This window comes from Lygodium microphyllum, chromosome 22 (assembly GCF_053477565.2).
Source record: "Lygodium microphyllum isolate KBCC chromosome 22, Lygodium_microphyllum_v1.1.10, whole genome shotgun sequence".
Taxonomy (NCBI): domain Eukaryota; kingdom Viridiplantae; phylum Streptophyta; class Polypodiopsida; order Schizaeales; family Lygodiaceae; genus Lygodium; species Lygodium microphyllum.
This window is the reverse complement of record NC_141156.1, coordinates 130700548-130716410: the sequence shown is the minus strand read 5'-3', so window position 1 is coordinate 130716410 and position 15863 is coordinate 130700548. Positions and strand designations below refer to the sequence as shown.

General features: G+C 39.4%; 1 pseudogene; it reads left to right on the top strand.

Moving 5' to 3' along the window:
• Positions 1-9719: 9719 nt before the first annotated feature.
• Positions 9720-15181, top strand: LOC148017620 (uncharacterized; annotated as a pseudogene).
• Positions 15182-15863: the final 682 nt, after the last annotated feature.

Genomic DNA, 15863 nt, shown 5'->3' with positions numbered 1-15863 from the left:
TGACGGAGGAGGTAGCTCATTCTAGAGCACTCAGATGTGCATTTCCCGGGGCAGTTTCTGCATTCATCAGCCTACCTCACCTGCCGGACATTGTCCACCCTTTCTGGGATTTTTCTGAGCATTCCTGGCATTTTTACCAGCATTAAATGCTGGTCGGACATATTTATGGCCTCAAATTTTAGGTCGGCCAGTTTGTGGGTTTTTTGGCTATTTATAGCCATTTCCCACTTGCCAGTCAGTTGTATTATCAACTTCCCTCCTTCTTTGGCAGGTGCACACTCCGACTCCGTCATCTTTCTCCGTCTTTGGTGCTGCCATCGTCATCATCAACCTGATCTGATTCCCTTACTGACGCTTCGGGCTGCGTGCAGGGACTGATCAGTCCATTTCAGTGTATTCAGCATTCATTTCCGTCAGTGCAAATTTCTCTTCCTTATTTTCTGCTTTCTCTCTCTCTCTCCCTCCGTGTTCGTATTTCCTCTTCCGTTGCGCACTCTCACAGAAACAACCTTGGATGCTTTCTACAAACGACATGTCACGCATTACTGCTCTTCTTTAACATAAACATATATTGCGCATCATGCATGCATCATCATTTGGGAGCTCCCAAGGAGAATACTAAACCATTCACAGTAAAGGGAGCAATGGTGTTGAATAATCACAACAAATAATAACATTCCAAAGTTTTGCATTACCCAAAAGGAGTACAATATCTAGAAAGGTTCCAAGATTGCTACGCCTTGATCAATCTTCATGTAACAAAAAGGACATGTCACACCCTAATGAAGTGCATGATGATGGGTTGGCCAGAACAATGAATGAGCCATGCTTACTTTGGGCTTCCTACATAATAGGGCATATCTTACGTGTTTGCCCTAACACAAAGGCAAGGTCAGTGGGAGTTAGTGCAGGTTGATGTATGACCATGTGCTCCTTGGGTTGAAGGCCAAGTATGTGCATGTACACATAATACATATGTTTGCAAGCAAGAAATGCCTTTTAGGTAGATTCTCTTTTTTGAAAATCAGGACAAGTGCACCTAGGCTCTTCTTTGATATGCACATCATAACAACTCTCTGTCAAGACTCGAAATACTGAATGTTGTCTCTCAAGTTGCACTACCTCCTCCAAGAATGTCACAACCATGCAACCAGCTGCCTCTATTCTCTTTTGTGCATCTTTGGAAATTCCATGTCTCCACTTGCGTCTTCTCTTGCTTGAACCACATTCTGTAGAAATAGGAGGTTTGCTCTTCTTGTTCCTTGGCGGTGCTGTAAAGCAGGCAAACTTGAAACCAACCTGTCTTAGGCTACTACACTCTTCCTTCGATATATTTGTTCCTATATCAACTAGCCACAAAGATGGAACAATTGGTGATGCTATCACTTGTTTCTGCACAGCGTTTGTATGCTTGACATCATGATTACAGAACCATATCCATTGTGCAATGGCCTTGTTCTTATAGGCTCTCTCAGACCAAAAGCATGGCGCGACTAACCCCACTTGCCGACTTTGTAATTTGTTGCTGCAATTCTTTCTACCCTCCATACCAAAACACTTTCTCACACAGTTAGGTGGTGTCCTTCGTAAAGCCCACTCCTCCTGTGCCACTTCTACCTCTTCTACGTGGGTTGATGTTCCCACATCTGGTGCACTTACTCCACTTGGAAAGGGCTTGATTGGTATCTCCTCATCCTCTTGGATACATATATCTTCCATCTTTCCATCATCAAACTGTATACTCTACGGCTTGCCCCTGATTTTCCTTTGCCTTGACTCCATCACGTACCCCGGTCTATGAGAACTTATAGTTGTTGCACCTCCCTTCTTTTTTCTTTGCATAGTCTCCCTATCACCTTGCATTATAGGCTCCTCGTACAAAGGACTTCCAGCTACAACACCGTGCAACACACGTGCAACAGAGGTGGGATTTGGGGATTCCCTTTTGTTGGCACTAGCCAACAAAGACTCCATAGAAGGCCCAGATCCAATAAACCTCCTTGTGGTATAGCCCAACCTCTTTGCACATTGAATATATGCATTCAAAACATCACTAACACATGCATCATAAAGTGATATCTTTCGTTTTCCACCCTCACCTGCTAACCAACTAGCATGGACACTTTCTGATAAGTTTATGCTTGGAATTTGAGCATGTTCCCAAGGACTTTTGTTAGCCTGTGGAGTCAAATCCAAAAATAGAATCAGTAGCTCTCCCCATTGCTACATTGTGCAACAAATCTTAATGATCTGGAAAAAATGACACACTTACATGAGATTCAATTCCTCCCCAGTGGGCAATTCTTTGCTCCCACCATTTCAACCGCCTATCCAAAGCCTTGATGTGTTCCTTGTTTACATTTCATGCCCACCAATCTCGGATAGCAGAGGCCTGAAGTGAGGCTAGTTGAGTTGTCGTTGCTAGCCTCCATGCTTCACACAATTCAATGTGATGCATTTGTTTATCCGCAGTGACTAATTTCTTGGTATGCTTTTGCAAACTTTGCTCCCAATGAAAAAGACAAGAACGCTCCCTCCCTTCCATTATGTTATGAGGTCCTCCATTGTACACTGCCCTTATTTCCATCCAATTTGCACTTGCCTCATCGGACATAAATCCAGCAAAGTTAGGTGGATCATGGCCACATTGAACCATGACAGAATTCAAATTTCTCCAAAACAGGATTTAAGACTCTTCGTCCTCCTCTTTAAATTCACATATTGCAATTACCTGTAATGCTCTCATGCTAGTTCATGATTGATACATTAGTATAGTGTTCATTAACAACAATTTAATTTCAATTCAAGCTTTAATTATGTTGCCACATACCCGTGATCATAAACTGAACAAGACATAGTTGCCCACCCATCAATCCTATGGGTATGATCAAAGTGCACCCATGCACGTCGTAAATCTCCAGTCCCTATTCACCGCATACGATTCACTAAGTCCACCCCTGAAGCTGGTCCCTTGGTGGACATTTTAAACAAGTAGCACTTCTCCTTGGCATCACCTTGTCCTGGAAATCTACTTCCATGGAAAAATGGGAAGACACAACGTTTTTGCAAAAGAAGCATGTTGTCATACCCATCACCAACCACCTGACCTTGTTTGGCTCTCTCTTGTGAAATAATGCCTTTGAACCTATGTATTTATTAGAGGGTTATTTCAAATGCAGCACATACATTGTAAGCAGAAAATAATAATGCACAAGCTTACCCTTTATTCTGCACAAGTGGCATCATTTCTTCTAGAAAATGATTAAGGTCCACCTCAGTCGCCTTCGACTCGTCTTCTTTTGTTAAAGATTCAAACAACATTTGTCGAGCAACTAGCATCTGTTATTTTTGTGGGCCTCCCTTTTCGATCTTTAGGACCGTGCTCAGAAGCCTCCACACCTTGTCAAGGGTTGCCCTCTTTGTGCCTTGTTGAACACTATGAGCATGCTCCCCAACATGGATCACCAAACGTGTCATTGTAGGATCCAGTGGCAATACATAATAGATCATGCATTTGCAAATGGCTGCACAAGTAGCAACATTTTGACAATAGTGACATGTTATCTTGGAGTTTCCCTCACTTGCAGGATAACCCATGCTCACGGTTCTATCCAAGTGACCATGGAAAAAAATGTCATTGTATTTTCCCTCTGTTATGTAGTAAGGACAAGTGATCCTAAGACATTGAAGACTTCCAAGACAATAGCTCAAGCGCACAGAGCACTCAATTGCCATATTTGTTTCTGAGGGCCGCGACCACACGTGACCATCATATTTTTGTTCCATACCCATCATTCGTTTCTTGCTATGTATGGCTGGAAGCTCAAAAGCAATTGTGCCATTATACTCGATTGGGAGCTCATCCACCCTTCGTGGAGGTCCACAGAGTGCTAGTAATTTTTTCAATCTACCCGTTCTAGCTTTCTCCTCAATGAAGGCTGCAATGGAGTTATCATAGGAAGATAAGTCCTCTCTTGGCTGCCCACACATAGGTCCTCCTCGACATTTGTGTCATGTAGATCCTTATGGATCCCTCCGTCATTGCATGCACCTATTGAAATTGTTACTTCATCAACATCCTTCTTGTTATCTGAGGGTATGTCAAGACACACTGGAGTTGATTTGCTACAACCAGGAGTACAATAAATGTAGTTGTCAATCTCATCTTCTATTGACTCAATACTGTTAGAGATGCACACATAGTCATTTGAGTGCATGATAGAGTAGGTGGCTGATAATGTACTATCAATCAGATAGTGCGCATGCCCTTGATGATCCCATCTTGGAGACACGGTGACATTGTTTGCTCCACCATCATTCTCTATGACAGCTTGCAACCCCTGGAATTTTTGTGTTGGAGGCAATAGATTCTGTAGGTAGTACTCACTCAAAAGAACATCTCCATTTCTTAATGAAACCCTGTGCTCTAAGCAATCACTGGCTAGTCTCCATGTCAAAATAGCAAAACTCAACATGTTGTGCCCTTTGGTGGGTTAGTATTTGATGAAGAGAAGAAAACTCTGAATAGAGCTCACAGTGTGTATTTGATGAAGAGAAGGCAACAGTTCACCGTCGGATGACCGTGTAGAGAAAAAAGGGAGGCATGGAGGAAGTTACAAGAGGGTTAGAATAACCTCAAAGCTATAGCAACCGTCACTACAAGTAGAGATGACTAAATAATGAATATGCACACTCATCAAAATTTAAGAGCCACAGTCATTCATCGACATTTAAGAGCAATAATAAATAAGCATAATCATCAAAAATTAAAAGCAAAATTTACGACTCAATCACCCACCATCCTTCACCTTTATTGCCCTCTATCATTCTCTCATTCTTTGTCTTCGCGAGGTTTTAATTTGTGAGTTTTTAAACGTCCAACTACATTTCTGACTATATATCTAACTAAAAAACCAACTATGCACTCATAATTAAGAGCTCTCGTCCCATGAGTTTTTCAAATAATGTTGTAAATTAGATTAAATTAATATTTTTAAGATTTATTTATGTTGTATTAATTACCTAAATATTTAACGGCTAACTAATTACCTAATTACCTAATTATTAATTATTTAATGGCTAACTTACGAGAGAGACTAACTAGCTTATTAGTCTCTCTCTCTCTATATATATATATATATATATATATATATATATATATATATATATATATATATATATATATATATATATATATATATATATATATATATATACACACACACACATATAGCTAGACCAAGGCAAAAAGACTCTCTCTCTCCCTTCTTTCCCTCTCTCTCTCTCTCGCGACACACACACACACTCTCTCCCCCCCCACACACACTCTCTCTCTCACGTGTCTTTAGACCCGTGTCCCTCCTCCCTAGACCTGCAGCCTGGACCCTCCTCAGACCTGCAGCTTGAACGCCCCACAGCTCCTACCCCGCAGCTCCTGCCCTTGTTGAGGTATGCCTCTCTGAGGCAAAATGCTCGCATATGTAGCCCCATCAGTCCGTCGTGCAGCTCGAGGTTGTCCGTTAGCATGGCGTGTGCAGCTCCGCGTGGCATCGTGCATCTTCGCGTGGCGTTGTCAATCTATGTATAAGTCCCCCCAATCGTTGACATACATACTCCAATCGTTGACATTGAAGCCCCCCAATTGTCCGCGTCCGCGCAGACGATGGGTGGGCTTATGCACTCATTTAATCTATGTATTGCTCGAGGTTGGGTCGTCAGCGTGGCATCGTGCAACTCCGCGTGGCATCGTCCATGTCGTGCAGCTCATCCGTGTGGCGTCATGCAGCTCCGCGTGGCATCATCCGTGTCATGCAGCTCCACATGGCATCGTCCGTGTCATGCAGGTCGTTGACATTGAAGCCCTCCAATCGTCCGTGTCCGCATGGACAATGGGTGGGCTTATGCACAAGCACCATTCATGAATTTTTCAACTAGAATAGGGTTCATTGTGTATCATGAGATTGATTGTGTATTAAGGAGGTTGATTGTGTTATTAACCTTAAAGAGATTGATTGTGTTATTAACCTTAAAGAGGTTGATTGTGTATCTATTTGCAAGTGCAGAGAAAGTTATGGCACCTAAAAGAGTGCTTAGAAAGAGAAAGAAATGTGTGTCACCTCATAGTAGCCGTGAAGTCTGTATGAAGCTACGCTTAGGATGTGTTCCTGGGCGGATCTTAGAGCAAGAAGCATCATCGCGTTTGAGATCAGTGGACACTCTTTCAACAAAGAAAGGACGTGGTCCAAAAAGATGTGTCTACATTGATGACGAAGCACAAGTGGATGGGGACTCCAATACAATTGACGGGGTTGCAGAGCACACAGATAGTCACTTATATGTCCATTTCATTTACATATGACTGTTTGTTCATTGTTATGTATTGTTTTATCTATGTATATATTGTCTACCCATTATATATGATTGGTTTAATGCTACTGTTTTTTATTGTTACTTATTAATATCTGCTCCTACAGAGACTAATGTGCAGCATGATGCTCTAGATAACAAAGAAGAGGTGAGTGGTGATAGTGATCAAGGGGAGAATGATGATGAAAAAGAAAAGAAGCACTCAAGGAACTTAGGCAAGCAAGTCTCTCTAGGACTGATGAAGGATGTGCTAAGTCAATTTTATATAAAAAAGAGGACGTTGCCTCCTCTTGTGCCTCTTTGCAGATTGGTGACTCATGAGGCAGTCAGATTTGCTACGAATGATGCCCAGTGGTTGATTCCTTCCTTTGATTCCACTGGTTATCTTGAGACTATGGGACACTTCCTTGTGCCAGTTGAAGGTCCGAGAGGGGATACCATGTCTGTGACAGCCAGCAATCTAGATGAATGGGGTCCAATATGGCGTCAAAGAAATGAGGACTTTGAGAGGGCTCTTGGAAGAGAGTGGGAATACCTTAAGGGTAAAAAGTTCTTGGTTTGGGATGGAAACCATAGGCTTAAAACGTGGTGGAAACGCATCAAAGAAAGTAAGTTGTCCACTATACATGCAAGTATTGAATGTTTGTATCCCATTCTTATGTTAGTTGGTTTTCAATTACAGAGTACTCCGACTATGCTCACTACCATGTTAGTGTACGGTGTCAATTCATTGAGGTGCCAAAGGCGAAGGAAGCAGAGCTACTACTCATACTAGACACCACCAATGCGTAAGTCTTCTTCCTTTAACTATGCTCCTCTTTGTAATATGTTACACTTACATTCTCATATTATGCTTTTGTTTGTTTTAAATAGTATTTCCATAGCTCATGTTACTCCAAATATTGCGCATGAGGTGTATATGTTTCAAAAGTTTGGTACTGCAAACAAAGACTCCATTCTAGATAGATTGAGTCCAGCCATGAAGAAGTGGGCTGAGGTTGAGATGAGTATAGAGGCAAGGTATTATCATGGTGTTGCTCCATGGTATAACTCTCCTTGCGGTTTAATATCTCAGCTTGTATGGAAGGTGATTTTCTATCTATGGCTCACTTGTATGAGATGTGCTTTTCTATCTCTAATTTAGTTTTTTTTTTTTTTGGAATGATAGGATGAATTTCATGTCTTCATCTCAAAAGAAACTACGAAGCTTGAGGCTCTTGGTCTAGATGAGGTAGAGAGGAATAAATGTTTGGAGAAGGCTACAAGAGTGGAAGAGGAGCGCCTTAAGGATTGGGGTTACAAGTACCTATCCATTGCTAATCCCCAAAATGGTGATGAGTTCTTTAAGTTGTTATTTGGGCTAAAGTGAGATGATGCAAGCATGCTCAAGATCACAAGAGAAAAGTTGTATTGTCTCACAAGCTCAAAAATCCCTGTGGAAAGGTAATTTGTATACATAACGCAAGTTGTGTGTATGTGATGCTTTTTTCTTCAATGCTTTCTATTTGCGTATATTGTTGTGCATCATAGGAAAAAAATATTGTTGCATCTTATGAGTCTCACAAAGGCCAAAAACCCCCAATACCCGCATTTTGGTGATTATAAGCTCTTTCGGGTTTACATGAAGAAAGAGACATATTAGGCTCACTTGCATTTAGAGGCACTGCTTCAGATTGAAAGGATACAAGTAGAAGGTCCATAGCTACTAGATTCATTTGAGGAGTTCTTTAAGCTTAACATGAAGAATCATGTCATGCAGGTAGACTCAATGTAGTGCATTCATATTACTTTCTTAAGTTCTTTCTTAAAATGTATATGTGCCAATGTTAAGCGCTTGTGAAACTTGTGTAGGCTTTTGTACACATCTTGGATGGAGTGAAATCTTCAGATGTTGCAGAGAAGATGCCAGAGCTTACGTTTTCAGCCAAACGTGTGATTTATAGGTTAGCATCAAAACTATTTTTCTGCAAACTCTTCATCTTAAATGTAGTAGATATAATGGCACTTGAAAGCCTATTTATGTTATTGATTTTTCTATTCTAAGCTCCACGTGAAAGCTCGAGGTTGGGTGGTTGGTTTATTATTATAAAACTATTGTCTTATATAAAGGAGATTGTGTGTCTAATTTTCATATTAGATTGCATGCATTTGCTTGCGTAATTGGCAAGAATGTTGCAGGTGGATACTACAATGTGTAGAAGAGAAGAGGCTGGATGCAGCTCCGCAATTCACAAGAGAGTGGATTGATGTTCGTGACGAGAACACTATGTATTCTCCATCATTATGTGAGAGAAAATTGACGGCATGGGAGGCAAGTGTTTGCCCTTGGTGGCTGGATTACCCTGTGGGGGTTATCCCTAAGCAAGAGAAAGATCTGCATGAGAGTAAGTACTTCAATCTATGTAAACATCTCATCGCTTTTGTAGCAATAGTTTTTGTGCTCATGCATGGGAATCTAAGGGTAAATGATACTATGTAGGATTCAAGGAGGAATTTGATACTCATGAACCGCTTATTGCACCCACCACTGTAGAGGAGCAAGCAACCAAGGATACCAAAGGTGTAGAATGAAGTACTCAGGCTAGTGAAGCTAGCAAGGATGCTACACATGCCACCCAAGGTACTCAAGGCAATGCACATGCTATTGAAGCTACTACCAGAGCCACTACTACTCCCCTTGCTAGCATTGTTGACAAGAGAGGCAAAGGGATTATGGGAGAACTAGACACCTCTACAGATCCAGGGAGAAAAAATGTGCCAGAGTCCTCTATGGCGCCCACCACCTCCTTTGTTGCAGATTCATCCCTTGGTCGAGAGAATTGGGAGAGGTGACCTATGACCCGTTTAGTAGGTGAGAAGTCTTATATTAACTTGAAATTCATGTGCTTTATTGGTCGCCCATGAAGATAGTCGTGTATGATTATTAAAAATAAATTACTTTGAAATAATTGTTGCAGGGTTCCAGTATCAAACATATGTCGATGCTCTATTAGTGGATGTGACCCAAATTGATAGATTTGCCCTTGATAGGTAGACATGACAACTACATATTGCAAGAACATCAATTTACATGTTGCATATAGCATTGCATCATTGTTTACTTTGCATCAATGACTATGTTGTTTTGTGTATAGCATCAACAAGTTTTTTGCAACACAAAAGATGCATCTTTATAGCAAAGATGGAGTTCCATGTCAAGAGGTGGCTCGATTGATATTTGCGGATTTTCCTATGAACTTACTTCTAGATGCTCTAGGTCCCATCCCATTGGGTAAGTTATGCTTTCTACAACACAAGGTTTACATCAAACTCACTTCTCATATATCATAACGCCAATGTTTTTTTTAGAGGGCATGACTATTCCCAAGTGGAACACGTTATCAAAGGGTCTAGTTATGGGTTGTATGGACCTTGCTCGCGAGTATTTGGCTGACCAGGGATTCTTAGTCACTATGTGCTTAGTAGAGCATAAAGGTGAGTTTATTACGGATGCGGCAAGAGTGGGGCTTGTGCTTCACCGCACTTGGACACTCATGTGTGACTCCAAGGCTTATCGACATCCCGTTACTAGAGAGGCGGTAAGATAACAAAGTTGGATACGTTGAAGGTATGGTGGTATGTTCTAAATAAAGTTTGTGTTACATGCTTTAAATAAAAACATGGATCACTTATTCTATTTCCACTCGTGAATAGGTACTTGATCTTACTATGTGTCTTTGGCATCCTGTTGGTCATGTTGTGCCTTGCTACAATAGAGAGGCTGGGGAGAAGATTTTAGAGAGATTGTTTCCAGTGTATCGTAGCTACATGATGGATGATTGTGTCTTTCCCATGGACGTTGATGGTGTCATTGTCAGAGGCAGAGCAGAGAGGTCTCATCTTTTCTATTGGGAAGTAGTCTTGGATGTTTTTGCTCTCAGGTTACCTTGTATGGTATTTTCATTGTTTCTACTTGCATGGACACAAAGATTCTGTATCTTGATTGGTGATATGGTTAGGTGGTTACTAGCTACATTTACGAAGTGCTATGACTATGTTTTGGATGTGTTTGCGGGGTGTGGTGGTTTGGCGCGGGCAGTGCAGAGGAGATGAGACATTGCATGTGTCTAGAAATAGATGATGTGCTCTATGGGGAGTGTTTGTCCACCATAGTGTGTGGACCGGTACCATGCTGAGAGAGAGTGTGTGCTTTTTTTTGAGAGACTCTAGACATTTCATTTTGTTACTACTTTTATATGTTTATTATACACTTCGTCATGTGACTATGCCCGATTTTGTCTAAGAGATTACATGCATTGGGATCTTTGATTTGTTTTGAGGAGAGTGTACCTTGCGACTATTTGACACGTATATTTTACTAGTTTTCTGTTGGTTTTGTTTTCTTGATGCTGCAAAGAGATATTTATATGCAGAATGGATATATTTCATGAAAAAGCTCGAAAAAAAGAGATTGATTAGAAAAGAACAAAAATGAAAGCCCACAAAAATAAAATCCCCGAGAGATGCTGAGCTGAGATGAGTACCTTTACTTATCATTTACCCAGCCATAGTAACTAGTATTATGTGCTAGATTAGATTCCTCGAGCAAAGTTGTTGAGCTGAAATGTTTGACCGTTCAATTAAGTGATGCATTCTTAGCCTTCTAGTTGATCCTTTATTTTTTTAAACACTTAAATTCCAATCCAAATAAAAAAGCTCAAAAAATTCTATATATTCATTCTTCGAAAGGTAAGAAAGAAAAAAGAAAGAAAGAAAGAAAGAAAGAAAGAAAGAAACCACTTGGAGACTGCAGGGTTGAAGAAGCAAAAAGAAAAAACACCAAAAGAAGATAACCATCACCTTTGAGGTCCTGGTAGGATGTAGGGATTTCCTTGACGGCTTCCTTGTGTCTGATGCCTTGTATCTCTTTAGGGTGGGACCTTTTGGGAAGGAGAATCAATGTATATACTCTTTTGGCATTGAAAGAAATCCACTGCTATTTAAAAAAAAACAAATAAACAAACACTCTGGACAGTTGGAAGTTAGGGACCATTGTGATTGGTTGTTCTAGTAGAACATGGAGGGTTAGTAACTAAACCATAGGAGTCCTATTTGGTGTCGTAATATTAGCTTGCTTTGTTTGGGTTCTTTGTTAGGCATGGACTTTCTTAGTGAGGCTATTTCGGAAGCAATATTCCTAGTAGGATAGTAGTGTGGCATTTTCTTGCCTAGAGGATTATTATTGTTTAGTGGCTCTAGACCAATAAATATTTTCCTATCTTTTAAGTGTCTACTAGTTTTCAATGTGCAGTTTTGCAGTTCTTGTAGTTGTGCTCGCGAGGACGCTTTGCAATTAAGTATAAGAGAGTATATTTTTCTTTTGTAGTTGTGTGGCAGTGCTCGTGGTGGTTGTGTTCGTGTTGCTGGATGTTTGTGATATAGCTATGCTCATGAGGACACTTCGCAATTAAGTGGGGGGAGAATGTCAACACCTAGAAACAATGCCTACTATTGGAAAGTTTTTAGCAAAATTGTACACAATTGGCACATTGTTACCAACTTTTATCATTAATTTAACGTAGATACGGTGCTGGTTGTTGCCGTTTTTGGAGGCTGTGTCTCTGTAGTCTGGTAAGGAGATGCCTGTACACGGAAGTTCTTGTAGGAGAGAAAGGTGGAGTTCTAGATAAATATTGATAGATTTACTTATTGAATCTACATGATTTATAACTAAACCTTGATGCTACATCCTGATCATCATCATCATCATTTACATTGATAATTTGGCAATGATCTACAAGGGCGATCGTTAGATTATTGATTATTATTGAGATCCCTTTGGGGAGGTGTTGAATATCAAGTAATTGGAAAGCTTGAACCTTTCCACAACCAACATAGGATTTTTCAATGAGACGGTCAAATTGTCAAGGCCAAATCTATTAAGGGACCCTTGCTTTGTATAATTATCATTAGTGTAGTAGAATATCTCTTGCATTGAGAGTCTTCATCATTGACCACACTTGAGGATTCTTTACTTGACTGAGCACAATATACAAAGAATTGGAAGTCTAAGGAATTGCATAAGGCTTGTAAGTTGGAGGTGTTCTTTTGAAGGTAGGATTAATTAATTGAAAGATTTCATTTTTTTAGTAAAATGAAGAAAAAGGAAAGGGATGGCCATTGCAAAAACGAGGAGGAAAGGAGGGGTCGTGAACATGAAGGGGGGCGCTATCATGCGAAATGGAAGATGGAGAGAGGGAGATAAAAAAGTTGATGATAAGCAGACTGGGAGCTGAAAGATGAATTGCCATCAAAAACGAAAAGGGGGATGAGATACAGGTAGAGGAGGGTGAAGCTGGATCAGTTGGAACTTGATTCTACCGAACATGAGGGAGGCGTCATCTTCAAGACTAAGAGGATAGATGGGAAATTGGAGAAGAGGGAGAGAGAGAAAGGAATCATTGAAATTTGAAGAAGGGATTCATTATCTTCTTGGTGCCATCATCTCCTTGAACTCTATCTTCTTGGCGCCATCACCTCCTTGAACTCTATCTTTTTGGCACCATCAATTAGAGGAGGGAGAGAGATAGGAGGCTTCCCAAGCCATCAAAACAAGAAGATTGCAAAAGAAATGTAATTAGGGAGGAGCAAGAGAGGAGCATTGAAGCCAATGGCTTGTAGAAAACCATCACCATGTCTTCTCCTCCAATCTAAAATTTGGAGCTTCAATGTACCCCCTTCTTCTGAAGTGATAGGGTAGCAGAATAGTCTGTTGCATTCCAATCGCTCCAGTTCGCTCCTAATTCTGTGGACAGATGATCCAGATATGAATTACTCTCTTCCCCCCTCTTAGTCATTAACATGAAACTATGGAGGCTAGGTTCTTAAGCTTGAAATTAATCAAGATTAAGTCTTAAGAGTGTTATAAGTGGCTATTTCTATGGCAAAAAGGCGATTCGAAAATGAAAACTCTACGAAGCGAGAAATGATGAGTTTTCTATTTGGAACGACTTGATAGACTCGCCTTGGCTCGACTGGAAAGGACACGGCTCCCAAAGACGCAATTACGATTCTCGAACTTTACGTAAGTGCCTTAACTCGTTTAACAGAAATAAGTTATTCACCATAAATATTTATTTGGTTTATAAATTTTATCAAATGACTTTGAATCTCACTTTCAACTCTAGATAGTTATTATAATTTATGTAGGTTTTATTTTATATTTTAAAAATAAAAAATAGTTAAAAAGGCTTTAAAAAGGCTTTAAAATGGTATAGATATATTTTTAAATAAAATATTTGGCTAAACATTTATAAGATATAATATTTTTTTAATGAATTATATACTATTGAAATTATTTTAAACTTTTTTTTCAAAAGTTTTGAAAGATGTTTAATATGTCTTAAAAATAAAAACCATTATTTTGGATGAAAATTTCAGTATTTTTTTATAAAAAGCATATTTTTAATTCAACAAAAATTAGTATTTTATAGAAAACCTAAGAATATAGTTTTATATTTTTATGTTTTTTTTTGGATTTAGAGAAAAATAAAATTAATTTGACATTATTACTTTAAACATTATTAATATAAAATATGGTGTGTCTAACTTTATGCAAATTAAAAGTGTTGACGAGGTATTAAGTTATACCAATATGGGACAAGGGAAATGCTTATAAGGGAAATTAGAGTTTTTGGATTTGTGAAAATGTTAGTTGATTTATTTTGAATGTTTACTGATTAATAAATAATAAAAAAACTTTATCATATAAGGGTAGAGAAGGGATAATTTAAAGGGAATTTAAATAGAGATGTGCAAATAGATCTATTGGATTTATGCTCTAAAATTTACTCCTTAAGGGATAAAAATCCTAGGTTTAGTATTTTAGTGTCCAGTATAGAGTGCGAGAATATACAAGTTTATTGAGTCCTCGATATTAGATTAGTTGGACTACTACGAAAGAGTGTCATAACAATTGAGGAAGGCTAGGATAAATCATAGAAATTAGTTATCAATATCACCTATTCAGTACAACAACTCCTAAGAGTTGGCTTGACAACCTGGTTAAAAGTGGCTTGGTCTTTGGCCAGTCATTATACAAGTCCATTTCCATCCTAATCTCTCAAGCCATCCCTTCCACTGGCAATAGCAACTACTACTCTTGTAGGAAAAAAACCTAGGCTTTGCCTCTCAGCACCATTGCTGCCCCTACCACTACCATCTCTCACGCTGACGGTTTCTACCTCCCTATATCTGCTTGACAATAGTGGCAAGACCATGCCTCTCAACGTCCTCTCAGTAGCAAATGAGAAACCAGCAATAGCCCCATAGTTTATGAGGAGGAGATCTATAGTATTGGCCAAGGCCCCAAGTTGTCCATTCAAGATATTATTGAGCTAGCAAATATTGAGCCCAAAGATCCCAGTTGATGAAAAAAGTCTTACACATTTGGTATCCAAGCAAAAAAAGTTGTACCTAGGGGCACACACAAGATTCTCTAGGGCCATTTTTGATATTTTAGAGGCAAGGTTGCATGGATTCAAAAGCTTCTCTTCAGGTAGATGGTTGGATTTGTTTAGTGGCACATGCTCAGTTAGCATTGAAGCTCTCAGCAGGGGATGCACTTCAGCCCACCTCGTGGAGATGGATCCTTGGATCACGTCAGAGGTGTTGGAGCCAAATGGAAGTTTTACAACATTCAGTTGTGCATCTGATGAAAACGGAATCTTTTCTACAACAAACATTGAATTGAAACTATACTTTGGGTGGACTTGATTTTATCAGTGTGACTCCTCCTTATGAGGCCATTGATTATAATGTCCTGTTGGGCCATTGATTATTGAAATGGAAGTGGGTCCTTTGCAAAAGCCCTTAAGAAAGGATGTAGAGCTTATGTAGACTCAATAATGACCTTTTGCATGTGAGAAGTTTCAACATTACCTTTTGTCTATCCACTTCAAGTTCTATGTCGACCAAGAAGTCTCGTCCTTTATTGATGAACAAAGATCATGTGATAGGTTGGATGATGTGATATTACTCCTCTTGTAGGATTTTGATTTTGAGGTGGTAATAGAGAATGGTTGCTTCCATGTGCTCCTCATTGATAATCTATCATGAATATTTCCTTAAGTGTAATGTAGAGGATCAAGATGATGTAGACCTTACTGATACCTTGTCTTTTCTTGTTGAAACTATTACTTCATGGTATGTAGCTAGTATAAATCCCTTGGCAACCCAATAATGCCCTATTAGACTATCTTGTAGAGAGAAAAAGCATATGAAAGTAACTTACACGGCATGGCTATGTTTACAAATAGTAGATCATGTTTTTATCTTCCTCTTTTAGTGTAAAGGTTGATCACATGGTGGTATGACCTTTTGCAAGTGATAAGAACATTAACAAAATAGTCACTTTAAGGAGTAGAAAATGCTAAAATTAAGGGATGAATATAATTTAATTTTCCAATTGAGTCTTTCTACTTTTCAATAATTAAATTTTATTCATAAAATAAACTTTA